Below are 17606 nucleotides of genomic sequence, written 5' to 3' on the forward strand. Positions count from 1 at the left end.
GCTAGGCAAGCGTTAAGTCACACCCTTCTAAACTTAAAAAGTAAACTATGTTCTAACTGCCACAAGGTTTTTCTTTTTCTCTAGCAGCCACACAAGAACTAGCCTTGAAATAGGCTGACTGACTACCAGCCCCTGTTCTAACAGCCATAACTATGGCTTTAATTAGACAAAAGACTGATTTTAGTAACTTTCTCCTGAAAAAAAAGACCACCAAACATGAACTAGTTCTGCAAAAATTGCACACTATGTGTCTTTGTGTCTTGAAGAGACGTTTTAATGTATAGGGTAAAATTATAATACACTTAAACATTAAGTCTCCACCCCAAAATGAACATGGGACATATGTTACATGCATATTTGCTCAAGAAACATGTGCTAGCACCACCTTCATAAATATTCACAGCTTGAAATCAGAGAACCAGAGAGACCAAGTGGGTTTCAGGAGGGTTTATTTTAGGTGTACACTGGCTCAGCAGATATGCATCCTGAAAGCCTGAGCAGCAAACAAAGAAAACAAATGTCTTTTATGTATCTTGAGGTGGTAATTATGTGATGCAGGAAGAAGGCTTACGGAAGCAAGAATAAAAGTAGTTAATTATCAGGTGACTTTTTAAGATTTAGTTTATAGCTTGGGAAAACATGTTTTGTAACTCATGCTTATTAATTTTGTGACTTTGCAGTACAGTAAGAAAAACAGGAACTTACAGAACTTGTAATATATGTAGGGGAGGATATGGTTAATGCTTTACAAATTTTACAGAAAGGCAGTTAATTTTCTTTAACTTTTATTTCAAGGGGGGCATTTTATGCTTATTTTAGTCTGACTTTAAAATTTTTTTAAATTTTCCCATTTTATTACTATAACCTAAATATGTTTGTTTAGCCAATCTGTCATCAAATCCCCACAGAAACTCCTGGTATAATTGACAGTGGGGAATGTGTACAATAATTAAAACTAAATGCTGTCTGTACATTCCATATAACTCTGGAAACATATCCTCAGTCCTACAAGATACACATAAGCAAAATAGTAATATGTCTGATTCCACAATTTCTTTAAGTCAATGGCTCTCCACATAATGTGGATTAGGCCCCTTGTGATGACAGAAAGAAAATTACATGGAGTTTTAGCCCATGATTATGGGAATAGGTTTATTCTTCTGCTGAGAACTGTATTGCTGTTATATACTCACTGTGATGCTCAGCAGATCTCTCTATAAGCCCAGGGACTCAAGAATATGATCAACTCTAAGTAGACAGGTTCTGTTCTATTTCTCCCTAACTATGTCCCTTTCCACCAGAAAATAGCCAGATTAAATATGTTGCCCACTTTCCACGGAAATGGAATAAAATTTGACAGTGGGGGAATGGTAATCAAGCATTTTAGGTATAAAATTAATCTTAAAGCTTTTTTTTTCTAAACTCAGAATGTAGCCTTGGAATGTACTTTCATCCTCTTTGTTTCTCTTATTTTTCCATGAGACGTTCCCTTGCACCATGCATTTTTATCTAATGGCATGCTTAGTTAGAACCTTCAAGGGCTCATCTTAAAGCAAACCAAACATGGCGACCCAGCTATGGAACTCTTACCCACCTAGAGATTACCTCAAAGTGGATAATCTACAAAGCCACAGTCCAGATGATGCCAGCTGGGACAACAGGTGGAAAACTATTCAATATAGCCATCAGAAAAATACATGTAGACCTACACCCTGCATCACTCCCTCATGTTTCCCATTCCAAGTTTCCCTTTTTAAACCCCCTCAGTCAGTCCCAAAATTTGAGATATTTTTTTGAGCCATGAGTTTGACTATTTCCAATCTGCTAGCATTTGCATAAAGTTGCTTTCCTTTCATCACGCTTTGCTTTTTGTATTTTGGCTTTGAATCTGCAAGCAGCTAGGTAGGCTTGCACTCACTGACTGACAGCATCTAGAGTTTCAAAGCTTCTCAGAGACTGATGTTGGGTTGTTCTCTTATTTAAAAATTTTTTACCACTTCTAGATTGTTGCTACTTTTAATGCTTTGACTTACAATTTTCAACTTTATGATGGCTTATCAAGGTATTTATTGCATTTTCAACATATACTATTTTTTGACTTATGTTGGATGTATCAGGATGTAACCACATTGTAAGTCACTTAGCATCTGTATAGCCATTTATTAAAATCTTGCAGCAATGCTTTATCTTTTTTGTTTGTTCATTGTATAAGACATTAGGTTTTAGAGCAGTTTTAGGTCCACCAAAAATTAAGCAGAAGGTAGAGGGATTTCCAATATAACTCCTCTCACACAAGCATAGCCTCCCACATTATCAGCTGCTCATACCAGAGTGGTACATTTGTTGTTACAATTGATGAACCTACACTGACACATTATTGTCACTCTGTCTATAGTTTACATTAGGGTTCACTCTTGGTATTACACATTTTATAGGTTTAGACATATTTCCAATAGCATATATTCACCATCATAGTATCAGACAGAATAGTTTCACTGCTTAAAAATCCTTTGTGTTCTTCCTGTTCATCCTTCCCTTCTTCATAATGACTTTAAACCACTGATATTTTTAGTGTCTCCATAGTTTTACCTTCTGGGTCATGCCATATAGTTGAAGTCATACGGAATTTGGACTTTCTTCTTTTACTGAGTAGTGTCCATTTAAGGTTCCTCCCTGTGTTTTCCTGGCTTGATAGCTCAGTTTTTTTTCAGTCCTAAATAATATTTTACTAAATAGATATATTTAATTGCATTCTCTGATTGAGAAAGGCTTATTGGTTGCTTCCAAGTTTTGGGAATTGTGAGTAAAGCTGCTATAAACATCTGTGTGCAGGTTTTTGTGTGTATGTAAGTTTTCAACTCATTTGGATAAATACTATGGAGCATGATTGCTGGACTGAATAGTAAGAGTGTGCTTAATTTTGTAAGTGATAAATTGTCTTCCCAAGTAGCTATACCATTTTACATTGACACTGGCAATGAGAGTTCCTTTGCGCCACATCTTTGCCAGCATTTAGTGTTCTCAGTGTTCTCGCTCTTATAATAGGCAGGTAATGCTATTTTATTTTTGTTTTAATTTGCATTTCCCTAATGACATATGACACAGAGCACCTTTTTGTATTCTCATTTGTCATTGTCATGTGTTCTTTAGTGAAATATCTGTTGAGGTCTTTCACCCATTCTTTAATTAGGTTGTATGTTTTCTTATTATTGGGCTTTGAGTGTTTTCTTTTTTTTTTTTTTTTTTTTTGTTTATTTCAGATGATAACCTTTATCAGGCATTTTTTTTTTTTTGCAAATATTTTCTCCCAGTCCATGGCTTCCCTTCTCCAGATTATCAGTTACTTTCTCTAGGATCTCATGCCTTTGGTCTTGTATTTAAAAAATCATCCCCATACCCAAGGTTAACTAGATTTTCTCTAATGCTCTCTTCTAGGAGTTCATAGTTTTTCATTTTACATTTAGGGTTGTGAACCATTTTTGGACAATTTTTGTGAAGGGTATAAGGTCTGTGTTTAAACATACTTTCTTGCATGTAGATGTCCAGGAGTTCCAGCACCATTTGTTGTTTCTGTTTTCATTCGTTTATTTTAGATGAATTTTCTGCTTATGTAGTGTTTCAGCAACACTTGTTGAAAAGACTGTTTTTTTTTTCTCTATTGTATTGCCTTATTTTTTTTTCGTCAAAGATCAGTTGACTATATTTATGTGAAGCTATTTCTAGGCTATCTATTGTGTTTCATTTATTTATTTGTCTATTATTTTGCCAACGTTACACTTTTTTGATTACTTTGGCTTTATATTAAGTCTGGTAGTAGGAAATCAGTCCTGAAATTTTGTTCTTATTTTTCAATATTGTGGTAGCTGTTCTGGGTCTTTTACCTCTCCAGATAAACTTTAGAATGACAGTTCTCTCTTGATTCTTTTTCATTTAATTGGTTACAAATTGCTGTAAGTAGAATAATGGCCCCTCAACAATGTTCATGTGTGAATGCCCAAAGCCAGTACAGATGGCTTTAAAGATGTGCTTGATTTAAGATATTACCATTACTTTGAATGGTAAGAACAGCAATTACTTTTGCACCACCCTTATGTCTTGAGATGGGAAGATTATTCTGAAATATCCAGGTGGACTCAATGGAATCACAAGGTCTTTATAAGAAAGTGCCAGGAGGGTCAGAGTTGGAGAAAGATATATCATGATCGAAAAAGAGGTCAGAATGATGCAACCACAAGTTGAAGAATACGAGAGAAAAGGAAAAAATAAAAAGAGTTCTCCTAGAGCCTCAAGAAGGAATGCAGCTCTGCTGACACCTTGATTTTATCCCTGTTAAACCCATTTTGGATTTCTCACAGCAAGAGTGTAAGATAACACATTTGTTCTTTTTTATGCTCCTGAGTCTGTGGTAGTTTATTACTGAAGCAATAGGAAAGTAATACACAAATCATTTGTATATTTCAGAGTTACGTGAGATCAGTGATTGGTGTAAGTCCATTTGACAATACAATCCCTTGTTTATCAACCACTATATTTGCACTAGATGATATAGATTACTTAAGAGAAAAAATGGTATGTTAGGTATTCTTAAAATTATATCACTTTTTAATATACTCTTCAATATGCAGAATCAATTATATTCCACATACACCATGCCAATGGTGTGTATGTGTAGAATCTACATCTTTGGAGATAATCAGTGCTCAACTATGGCAGATGATATTTAAATAATTTTATCACCATTTCTTTTCCCCAGTGTGATCTATTCTATTTTCATGAATATTTTTCTCTGTGTTGCTAACAATTTTTTTGGTTTATCGTTTTGCAAAGAGATACTACTGCCTGTTCTGAAACTAATAAATGCTGCTAAAAGCTTTAAAGTAAGAAGACGTCGAAAAGCTAATGGCTATTAAATAGATTACATTAATAACTTTGGATTTGTATATAAAATGTAAATTATAACCATTACATTTTATCAAAAAAGAAGGTATAAAACTACCTTTTGGAGACAAACTTTTTTCTTTCTTTGTTCCTTTCTTTTTCCTTCCTTTCCTTCCTTTCCTTCTTTTCTTTTCTTTCCTTTTTTTCTTTCTTTTCCTTCCTTCCTTCCTTCCTTCCTTCCTTCCTTCCTTCCTTCCTTCCTTTCTTCCTTCCTTCCACTCTCTGTCCTTCCTTCCTTTCCTTTCCTCCCTCCCTCTTTCTTTCTTTCCTTCCTTCCTTCTTTCTTTCCTTTTGAGACAGAGTCTTGCTCTGTTGCCCAGGCTGGAGTGCAGTGACACGATCTTGGCTCACTGCAACCTCTGCTTCCTAGGTTCAAGCAATTCTCATGCCTCGGCCTCCTGAGTAGCTAGAATTACAGGCGTGTGTCACCATGCTTGGCTGGTTTTTGCATTTTTAGTAGAGAGGGGGTTGAAACATGGTGAAATATGTTGGCCAGACTAATCTCGAACTCCTGGCCTCAAGCACTCTGTTGCTCTCGTCTTCGCAAAGTTCTGGAATTACAGGCGTGAGCCAGCATGCACTGCCTGGAGACAAACTTTTCAGTTTGACATTGTTTTGACTCAGGGCTCTCCTAATGATATATTTTTCCATTTACAATATTTCATAATATGTGAATTTGTGCTTAAAAATATATTTATTCCAGTGAAAATATTTACTGGATATTTTTAGTCTGAATGAGTATTTTGGATGCCATTATACAATATTTTGAGAGAATGTGGGAAAGTTATAACTTATGTAATTTAGAATTTATCCCATAGTAAATATTATTGGACCACAATGTAGCAAGTTTACATTTATATACAAATTGTAATTCATGCTTGATTATAAATGCTAGCTTCATGGTCACACCATTCTTACTTTAAATTGAGCAAGTAAAATTGTTTTGAAAATTCTAATTGCTGAAATATTTGCATTTGTTGGAAGAAATATGCATTCTCCTCAGTCCTTGAGGGAAATAGTAAAACCCATTTTTACTTTATTCCATACCTTTATGTCTGGTTGAGGTAATTTTGCTTCAATGCCACTTTGAAAGTGAGAGGTCCTTGTATTCTCCTCTCTCAGCTGAAAGTAATGAAGCATTACAATTCTCTCCCTATTCTATTAATAGACTTGCTACTGAAGCAGAGGAAATTCAAGGTCTGTTTTTAGATCTTGGAGAATTTTACAACAGTATCACGAGCAGGAGACCATAGAAAAAGCAAACAAAGCAAAACCTACTTTTTAATATAATAAGAGATTTAGTTTGCTTATCAAATACTTCATACTGATCTAGTATTTTTTTCTTTCTGAAGCTAAGAACACAATAAATAAATTATTTTGGCCTATATTTTTCAATTGGGAGAGAAAAAATTTTAAGTGTCAATATCCTGAGACAATACATCAACATTTTAATAATTTCAGAATATATAAATTGAAGCGAATATAGATTTCTGCTTAATTCATTATTTGTCAAAATGAAATCCAATTTTAGGGGAAATGATTATGGTAAGCCATATCAATTAGTTATTTTGTACTATAATTTCTTAAATTTTCATGCAAACAAAACAATTGAGCTTTGAAAAAGCTTTAACTTAGTGTAATTGTGGAAAATATCTAAATATTGCATCTTCAATTATCTCTGCTATGATGCTTACACTAAGCAAAACTATCCACTATATGCTACTTGCTGGAGATGGTAAGAAAATAAGGGATTACATTATGTTGTCTCACTTGGAAATAGGATATTTACAAATTAAATCAGTGGAAGTTTGCTTTTTCCCTCCTACATTTGCTGTACTTTCTCACTAGCAAAACTTTTGGGTCTACTTGGGATGGGACTAAACCTCATCCACACCTCCATAAGTGGCCTCTAAGGGGACTAAACCTGTGGCTATTTATCCAGGGTGTATATTAAAATAAATCAAAAAGTTGTCTTGCTTATTGTTTTTAATATTCATATTTTTACTATTGTTAACAAAAATACCTAACCAACTAATAATATACTTTCACTGATTAATTGATTAGGTCTGGGAGGACATAACTAAGATCAGTATACTTTTTAATGTCTATACACGATTCTAATACGCAGGCAACACTGGAAGTCACTGGATTAAACTATTCAAGATAATCCTAACAATCTTATTCAGTATGCATCTTCCTAAACTACTCAATGGGATGTGATGTATTATTATCTAGTCTGCAAGACCTGACACTAAAGTAAAAATCAGTGTGGAAATCCGAACATTATCTGGTAATTCTAGGGTACAAATTGTCTTTCTTACGCTTCAAAGATTGGTGTATAAATATGATGTGTAAAACTGCTTCAGTCATTCAGAGGATGAAGCCAGCACAAAGACTGATGAAGTCCCAGGAGAATCACAGAAATTTTGATATAGTCTTGATTATATATGACGTGCAGTATGGAACCTTGAGCATTTTCAGAACAGTGAACAAGAAAAAAACTCTTTTCTTCTTTGATTAGAGTTGATATTACCTTACTTAAAACTTAAATTATTTTTACATAGAGGTCCTTTAGCCTTGCACTTGCCACTTAATTTTACTTTAAATTATTTTTATTTTATCTTAAGCATTTCACTCATTCTTAATTACAAAATGTGTTTTATTCCTTCAGTTGACTGCCATATTTAATCTAGCCAGAAAAATAAGAAACTAGGTAAACATGGTGATGAATTCTAGGTAGTCAGGCAATCTCTCAATAGCAAAAGAGAAGAATTTCCATGGACAAGATTGGATGCTATTTTCACTATTATACACCAGGATATTGGACATTTGGTCTACATCACTGAGAAAAAAATGTATGAAAGTATTGGAAACTAAATCAGATATATATAAATAGTTTCTCACATTAAATTAAATAATATCTGAATTAAAATATTTTTCATGAAATTCTTAAAGTACAACATAATTACCAAAAATAGTTGCCTTCGCATGTGAGCAGCAATGTAATATAACCCAGTATAAAGTAAAACAAATTAAAAAATATAAAATGTTTATCATATATATGAGAATTAAAAAATACATACAAACATCTACTAGGAGGCATACGATAAAATTATTTAACTTTTAAGGAAAAGCTTTTGTTTTTAAATGTATTTAAAAGATATTACTTAATATTGGAAAATGATATATAGCAAAATATATTCTTCAATTTTTATATACTATAAAACCATCTAGAAGAAATTAAGTAAAAATTAAACTGAGTAAAATTTTTATAATTGACCCATTATAAAAATATAAAAAAAAGGCTTACCATTGCTAAGCCTTTTCAACTGGGATATAGTCAACAGATTTAAAGAAATAATTAATTTAAAAATTTTACAGTAGATAGAATACACATTATTTCTTTTTGTTATAAAATATAAACGTACCAAATGAGGTATCAATTTTTACCTATGAGAATTATCATTTTTATGAATTAATAATAAACTAAGGTTTTCTAGAGATAGATACTCTCTTCTTAACACTACTGGTAAAAATCTATATAACTAAAATCAAATATAATGAAACAATTGGTAATATATATTCAACAGCCCAAGTTAGGTGTATACTTTGATCTTTTACTTTATTCACTGTATTGTGTTTTATCATGGACAACCCCCAATACAAACCCACAAACATGAATGCATTGAATTTTCCTTTGAGTTTATATTATACAAAATTGACTTTTTCATGGCTTACACATATTTTTGAAAGTATCTACAACATGATATCCTTGATTTTTATTCAAATTAAGCTATAAAAATGAATTATTTTGTTCCTTTGATCTCCAAATCTAATATGGTGGTATATCCATAGATTCTACCTCTGAATTATATTTGATTACATTTTGTATTGTCATGGTCTCTCTCTTAACCAATGCTGTTATTATTTTTTAATTTAGATGGCAGCTAATTTACTCACCTCCTTTTTTTGTCTCTTCTACCTCTTCAATTCTTTTAACCCAATTTAGCCCTCTTGGTTCAGATAATACACAGGTAAATGGGTTGAAAATACAGAAAAAATAAACAAATATATAAATACTCATTCAGCAATGTGCTCTGGATTAGACAAAAAGATCCTGAAATGGAGATAAAAAAGTTCATGTCAGATAAAAAGAAACTCAGTTAAGACCTAATCTAAGCCTTATATATATATAACTTATATATACGTATATATAAGTTATATATATATATATAGTTGCAGAAAACATTTGCAGATATAGGAGCAATGAATTCTAAGTAGATGGAACAATGTACTGATAATCTAAATCTTGAAAGTATTAGTGTGCTTGGAAGTTAGTGTGTCTAGAAATTAGTGGGTAAAAAAGTGAGTGAGTGATCTTTGATACATTTAGAAAAGTAAGTGAGAGCAGAGTATTCAGCGTTTGGTAGGGCATTGTGAGGAGATTTAATTTTTTCTAAAAACAATGGAAAATCTTTACATGTGTTAAGAGGGAATCAGATAGAAACTATTCTGATCTGTTTGAGCAGATCACCCCCAGCTCCAATCAACATTGAAAATATGTTTGCAACTCTATTAATTTCTATGCTGGACGACATTTATTTCAAGTGTATATTATTCATTCACTTTTTGTGCTTTAATTTTTATCTCATTCTTGGAAATCATTAATTTTAGCAGAATATACTTTTCAGATTTTTAAAAATTTTTCTTTGTTTGGTTTCCATAAATCACTGAGAGAACACATTAGAGCTTCTATCAGACAAAATTATCATTTATTTTCTGTAGTTTCTGCATTTCACTAGAGATTATTTACTTTGAAAGCAAAACTGCAGAATGTCTAAGATAAAATGAGAATGAATCATCATGTGTCATGAATTATAATACGTGTTTAAATCAGTGGCCTTAAATATTTATAAGACTAAAGTGAAAAGGTTGGAATTTAAGACATAAACATCTATGTCATATGTGTAATGAAATAAAACAAAGAAAAGCACAAACATTATTCCTAAGAGGAAGATAAAAATTAAAGAAATTGAATATATGAAAACAGCATAAGTAGTTTAGTAAATGTAAACTTAAAAATTATAAATATGCACTATATATGTCATAACACATGTGCTATTTATAAATAATATATAGTTGATACGTAGATTATACTTTTATACAGCATAAAATAAATTGGTAGAGTCATTACAGAAAAAAATCGTGGTAGTTCCTCAGAAAATTAAAAAATAGAACTACTCTATGATCCAGCACTCTCACTTCTGGTATATATCCAAAGGAAGATATCATTATCTTGAAAAGATATCTGCACTCCCATTTTCACTGCAGAGCTATTCACAATAGCCAATATATGGATACAACCTAAGTGTTCATTGCTGGCTGAATGAATAAATAAAATATGATACTGCAGATAGACATAACCTTATTCCGTCTTTATAAAGAAGGAAATCCTGCCATTTGCTGCAACATGGATGAATCTATAGAACATTGCGGTAAACAAAATAAGTCAGGCATATGATCTCTTTTTTTTTTTTGAGACGGAGTCTTGCTCTGTCGCCCAGGCTGGAGTGCAGTGGCGCAATCTCAGCTCACTGCAACCTCCGCCTCCTGTGTTCAAGCAATTCTCTGCCTCAGCCTCCTGAGTAGCTGGGATTACAGGCGCACACCACCACACCTGGCTAATTTTTGTATTTTTAGTAGAGATGGGGTTTCACCATCTTGGCCAGGCTGGTTTTGAACTCCTGACCTCTTGATCTACCCGCCTCGGCCTCCCAAAGTGCTGGGATTACAGGCATGAGCCATTGCACCTGGCCCATCTCTCTTATATGTGCAACATAAAACATTTTAACTTGTAGAAAACAGAGAAGAATGGGGGTTGCCAGGGGTTGGAGGGTGGAGAAAATGGGGTGGATTCTGGTCAAAGGATACAAATATTCGGTTAAACAAAATGAACAAGTGAACAAGTTCTGGGGCTTTAAAGTCAGCATGGTGACTATAGTAAGTTATACTATATTGTATACTTGACATTTGCGAGGAGGATTGATCTTAAATGTTCTCATAATAACAAAAAGAAAACTATGGGAATGGTGCCTACCGTCACATTGCACACCGTAAATAAATGCATTTTTAATTTCTCAACTATACAATAAATCTAGGGAAAAAAGAACAAAAAAAACTTGGGAGCAAAAATAAGGACTTAAAAATGTTTTTGGTCATGTTTAGGAAATTGTACTTAAAAATTGTTCTATATTATTTCCCCAAGGGAAAAAAGGAAATACGCATTTTGGACAAGAACTTTGGTATTTTTGTACTGAATAATTATGTGATGTAAAATATTTGGATTTTTCTATAGATAGTTAAGTGTAACCTAGCAGTAGCAATTAGAATACTATAAATAATTTCAACCTGAAATGTTTTCAGAGTAGGGCAATAATAAGTATAATTTCTTGCCTTACAACCACATATCCATGGCCTGTATCATTGAATAACTTTGCTTTGCAGGTTTGCATATACCCATTATTTTTCTTTACAAACTTTTCTGGATAAATTATTTCATTAATGACAAAAACATGCTTCATTTTGCAGAAATGAGGCTCCACAAAAGTTCAAATGTATGTTTTAACGTTTTCTGACAATATGAATAACATTTTGTCAATATTTTTATTTTAGTAAATGTATTATGTCTACAAAAAGGAAATGGAATAAAATATGTTGAGATAAAATGTAAATAGTTTTATCACACTTGTCATTTCAATTCATCTAAAACAAGACACATGTAGACCAGAATGTACCGTGCATCACTGTATTGATTTATTTTAGTTGCATACAAATTCACATACACACAAAACACTATGGAAGAAAGTTAAAATGTTTAATGGTTATCAAGTCTACCCTCATGGTACAGAACACTATGCCAAGGGAAAAAAATAGTAAGTTAATTAACATAGAATATATTTTATACATATCTGAGAATTAACTGTCATTCAATCTGTAACTTCTTTGTACAGTACTTTCTATAATAAAGTATTACAACCACAGGAAGTAAATTCTTTTGAAATTAGCTATGGCTATTTCAAGCCTCATGAAAATAAACTATGTTATCTGTAAGGTTTATAATAGAAGATAAAATATCTACAGGAGCTATAACTCCCAAGATACCACAGTGATATAGATTACCCATAAATCCTATGAACCATAGCTATTCCTATCATAAGAGGAACAGCCGCTCTATAAGGTATAATGAGTTTATAAATGAATTTGGCAGTCTTATGAACCATATCCATTTATTTTATAGAGAACATGTACCAGTACTTGCTTTATGGGATGTATAAGTGTTTGAATAAAAAGACATTATAGAAATGCAAAATAATTGCAGTAGTAGTGATATCTTTACTTTTATATTTTTGCAAAAATCTCTGCTAATCTACTTATGGAAAATAATAAACCTACCCCTTAACTATTAAGAATATCAGCTAAAAATATTTCTTTCTGCCTGTTATACATATTCACATATTCCACAATAATCTATTCCCTCATTATCATCCACTGAGGTTATATACTGTAAACTCAGCAATTAATAGTTTTAACTTTATTTCCCAAAATATGCTATTAGAAGTTGTAATACTTAAGGCACTATTATGTATTTTCTTAAATTTTACACATAACACTCAGATTTTAAAATCAACAAACACTTATAATCATTGATATTCACTGAATATATTGATGATTTTAGATAATCTGACATTTAATTTTACTTATTTTAAGCTATAAAATTGATATAATTTAATTCATATTTATTATTGTTTTGAAAAATTACTCTTATCTGCAGAAATCCCTTTCTTTCACATATTAAATTACAAAGATATAAAAATTACTGATTTCATTTTATGATTAAAATATATTAAGCAATTGGGCATGGTGGCTCACACCTGTCATCTCAACATTTTTGGAGGCTAAGGTGGGAGCATTGCTTGAGGCCAGGAGTTCAAGACCAGCTTGGGCAACATGCTGAGAAGCCATCTCTGCAAAAACAAAAACAAAAATTAGCTGTGTGTAGTAGCATGCATCTGTAGTCCTAGCAACTCAGGAGGCTGAAGTGGGAGAATTACTTGAGCCCAGGAGTTAGAGGCTGCAGAAGCCAAAATATGGACTCAACCTAATTGTCCATTAACAGAAGAATGAATAAAGAAAATGTGGTATACATACAAAGTGGCACACTATTCAGCTATAAAAAAGAAAGAAATCTTGTCATTCATAGCATCATAGAGGAGCCTGAAGGACATTATGTTAAGTCAAATGAGCCAGGAACAGAAGAATAATGTATCTCATATTCTCACTCATGTATGGAAGCTAAAAAAGTTGATGTCATAGAAGCAGAGAGTAGAATAATGGTTACTAGAAGCTGGCAAGGAGAGGACGAGAAGGGAATAGCCAGAGTTTGGTTAACAGATACAAAATTACAGCTAAATAGGAAGAATAAGTTCTAGTGTTCTATAGCACTTTGCGATTAATATAATTAACAACAGTTTTTTTGTATATTTTCAAATAGTTAGAAGAGCAGATTTTGAATATTCTCAACACAAAGAAATGACAGATGTTTGAGGTGATGAGTATGCTAACAACTTTGATTTTGATCTTTACAAGTTGCACGCACGCATAAAAATAGCATATTTTACCTCATAAATATATACAATTACTATGTGGCAATTAAAATTGATAATAAAATAAAAAATAAAGATGTTATGATGCTAGAAGCAGAGAAGGAGTTTAAGATGCTACAATAATGCTGCCTTTTAAGGTATAGGAAAGGACCACAAATCAAGACATAAAGACAGCCTCTAGAAACGGAAAACTTACAGGAAAGGAATTCTCCTCTGAAGCCTCCAGAAGGAACTAGCTCTGGTCACACCTTGACTTTGGACTAATGAGACTAATTTTGTGCTTCTGACCTCCAAAGCTGTACTATAATAAATATGTGTTGTTTTTGTAGCTGGATGTAGTGGTGCACACCTGTAGACCAGCTATTTGTGAAGCTGTGGCAGGAAAATCACTTGATCCCAGTAGTTCAAGGTTGCAGTGAGCTAAGATTGTACCACTGCATTCCAGCCTGGGTGAAGGAGTGAGACCCTACCTGTAAACAAACAAATAAATAAATAAATAAATAAGTTTTATGATACTTTTGGTTATTTGTTACAGCTGTGACAGGAAATTAATGCATCTGGGAATTGAAACTTACATCTTTCTCAAGGCCACAGGAAAACGTGAAAAGTCCACCTCATATTGAGGGATATGAAGGAGGTATGAAGGAGGGTCTTTTATTTCCAGCACATCATAAAAAACTTCTGAGTCCTTTCTCCAAATATGAAACCCAATGGTTCTTTCTCCTTCCTTGTCTTATTTTGAAAAATAAGTATTTGAGTTGGTAATACATCAGTGCCTATGATCTAGCCACCTAGAGAAACTGTAGACTATTTTGTCAGAGATTACGCTACTGACCCAGAGCCTGGATACAAAATCAGATCTGTGTGTCTTCTTTAGATAAAGAATAGAATAGAGAAAGAATAGAAGGAATCTATTCAGGTATCTTGCCCATTTCTTAATTGGATTATTTGTTTTCTTTCTGTAGAGTTGTTTGAGTTCCTTATATATGTTGGATATTAGCCCCTTATTAGATGTACAGCTTGCAAATATTTTCTCCCAATTTGTAAGTTGTCTTTTCACTCAACGAATTGTTCCCTTTGATAAGCAGAAGCTTTTTATTTTGATGTAATCCCACTTATCCATCTTTGTTTTTGTTGCCTGGGCTTTGGGGGTCAAGTATTAAACAAAAATTGTCCAGACCAATGTATGATACTTTTTCCTTTAGGTTTTCTTCAAATAGTTCTAAAGTTTCAGATCTTATGTTTAAGTCTTTAATCAATTTTGAGCTAATTTTATTATGTGGTGTGAGATGAGTCCAATTTTATTCTTTTGAATATCGATATCCAGTTTTCCCAACACCAGTTCTTGAGAAGACTATTCTTTTCCCATTTGTATATTCATGGCACCTTTGTGGGAGATCAGTTGACTGAAGATGTGTGACTGTAGATGTGTGGGTTTATTTCTGAGTTCCCTATTTTGTTGCATTAGTTTATGTGTCAGTTTTTAGGCTAGTAGTAGCATGCTGTTTCAACTACTATCACTTTGTAGGATAGTTTGAAATATGGTAGTGTAATGCCTCCAGCTTTGTTCTTTTTGCTCATGATTGCTTTGGCTATTTGCATTCTTTATGGTTCCATATGAATTTTAGAATGTTTTTTCTTAATTTATAAAAAGGATATTGGAATTTTGATAAGGATTATACTGAATATGTAGTCACTTTGGGCAGTACGGAAACTTTAACAATATTTATTTTTTCAATCTATGAACAGATACATCTTTCTATTTATTTGTGTCTTCTTCCATTTCTTTAATTAATGGATAACAGATATTAAAAATTATTGACATCATTAATCATTAGGGAAATGAAAAATTAAAATCACAGTGAGATAGTGCCTCATACCTGTTAGAATGGCTGTCATCAGAAAGAGGAAAGAAAACGAGTGTTGACAGGGAAGTGGATCAAAGGGAACCCTTGTACAATGTTGCTGGAAATGTAAATTACTACAACCGTTATGGAAAATAGTGTGGCGATCCCTGAAAAAATCAAAAATAGAATTACCTATGATCCCTCAATCCCACTTCTGTCTGGGAATTTACCCCCAAAATTTGAAATCAGTATGTGGAAGACATGTCTTCAATCCCATGTTTATTGCAGCAGTATTTACAATAGCCATATTATGGACTCAGGCATCCATCAAGGGATAAATGTTTAAAGATGTGGTATATATACAAAATGTCATACTCTTAAACCTTGAAGACCTAAAGACAGAAATACCATTTGACCCAGAAATCCCATTACTGAGTATATACCCAAAGGAATATAAATCAACTTTAAAATAAGGAAGAAATTCTGCCATTTGCAACAACATGAATGGAGTTGGAGAAGATTTTGCTAAGTGAAATGTGACAAACACAGCAAGAAAAATACCACATGTTCTCCCTCATATGTGGAGTCAAGAAAAGTTGAACTCATACAAGCAAAGACTAGAAGGTGGTTATCAAAGGCTAGGAGGTGGGGAGAATAGGGAGATGATAGTCAAAGGGTACAAAGCCTCAGTTAGGAGGAATGTATTTAATTTTTTAGATCAATATCGCAGCATGTTAAATATAGCTGTACATTTCAATATTGCTAAATTACAACTTGTCTATATGCAACAACAACAAAAAACAGATCTGTGTTTGAGTTTGAATCTTGCCAAATAGTCTCAGGATATTTCATCCCCCGCCCCCACCTTTTTTTTTTTCCATCCACAACATAGTTCGTGACTCTTCCTCCCCTAGGACACATAGTTTAACCCTTTGAATTGGTAAATAGAAACAAACACAGTGTAACCTCTTACTGGTCTGGGCAAGAACATTAAATCAGGGAAAAAATCATTTAGGCTAGACTAATAAGAACAATTAGGGCATATACATAATCCCTGGAATATTGAATCTGTTACCATCCTAGGGACACTAGAAATAATTTCTTCCTTCCCCTCCTGCTAAGGCACATGCAATAATTTCATAACATGGTTTAAGTTCATTTATATTAATTGTTATGAGCATGAAAAATAATGTAAACTTTGTTCTACCACATCAAGCGATGGAGGATAACTTTGCTTGTGTAGCTTTTGTCTATTTTTTTCTTAATTGATTGAAGTAAAAACAAACAAACTTGTTTTTAGACTTCACACTACTCGGAGTGTTCAATGGAAAAATAGTCTACAGGACAAAACCAAGAGTCAAATGTCACCTAATTCTGAATTTTTTACTCTTCATGCTTTTAGGTTGAAGAGTCATGGCTTGGACAATGTCTGATACCCATAGCATCAGGGATACTGGAAGTAAAATAAATTGTTATGAGATGCTGACTGCTAAGGTTCTCTGCTGTTGTGACTTTATATAGATTATTTCCCAGACTAGGTATCATAGCAGAGTTGGGTTTGCTGGGTAGTACTGAGTACTTGAGGGTTAATCTGGTAGCTACCCATGATTTCTAGGTATAAAATTATTCTATCTTAAATCATGTAACCAAGGGCTGCATAATTATTTCACTACAATGATATTTAAGACAGGAGTTTATTGTACTATAGTTATTGATCAGCTGGTAAAACAATTCCAACATCTTCTCTAAATAATAATTTGAAAATGTTTTTCTAATAAATCAAACTAAACCATAGCAACATTTTGTGAAAATTTATATTTATACATATTTCATCAAAGTAGCATCCCTAATTAGATGAATGATGGACTGAATAACCAATTTTATTGTTAATTTTTCATTCTGACATCCCATTCCATTTATTTATATTATGATATTTTGTGTATATTGTGAATTATTTGTATGATATATTACCTCACACATTTTTAACAAGACAAATTGTGCTGAAAAGAGCACAGTATTTGATAAAAATTTCCTAAAATAAGGGCAGAAATTCTGACACAAATATGTATATTTTTGAAGAAAATCAACACTTTTTAATTTTGGTTTGTAATTCTTAAGACAATGTTTGTACTAACTGTTAAGAGATCAAAACAAAATT

This window comes from Symphalangus syndactylus, chromosome 16 (genome assembly GCF_028878055.3).
Source record: "Symphalangus syndactylus isolate Jambi chromosome 16, NHGRI_mSymSyn1-v2.1_pri, whole genome shotgun sequence".
Classification (NCBI taxonomy): Eukaryota; Metazoa; Chordata; class Mammalia; order Primates; family Hylobatidae; genus Symphalangus; species Symphalangus syndactylus.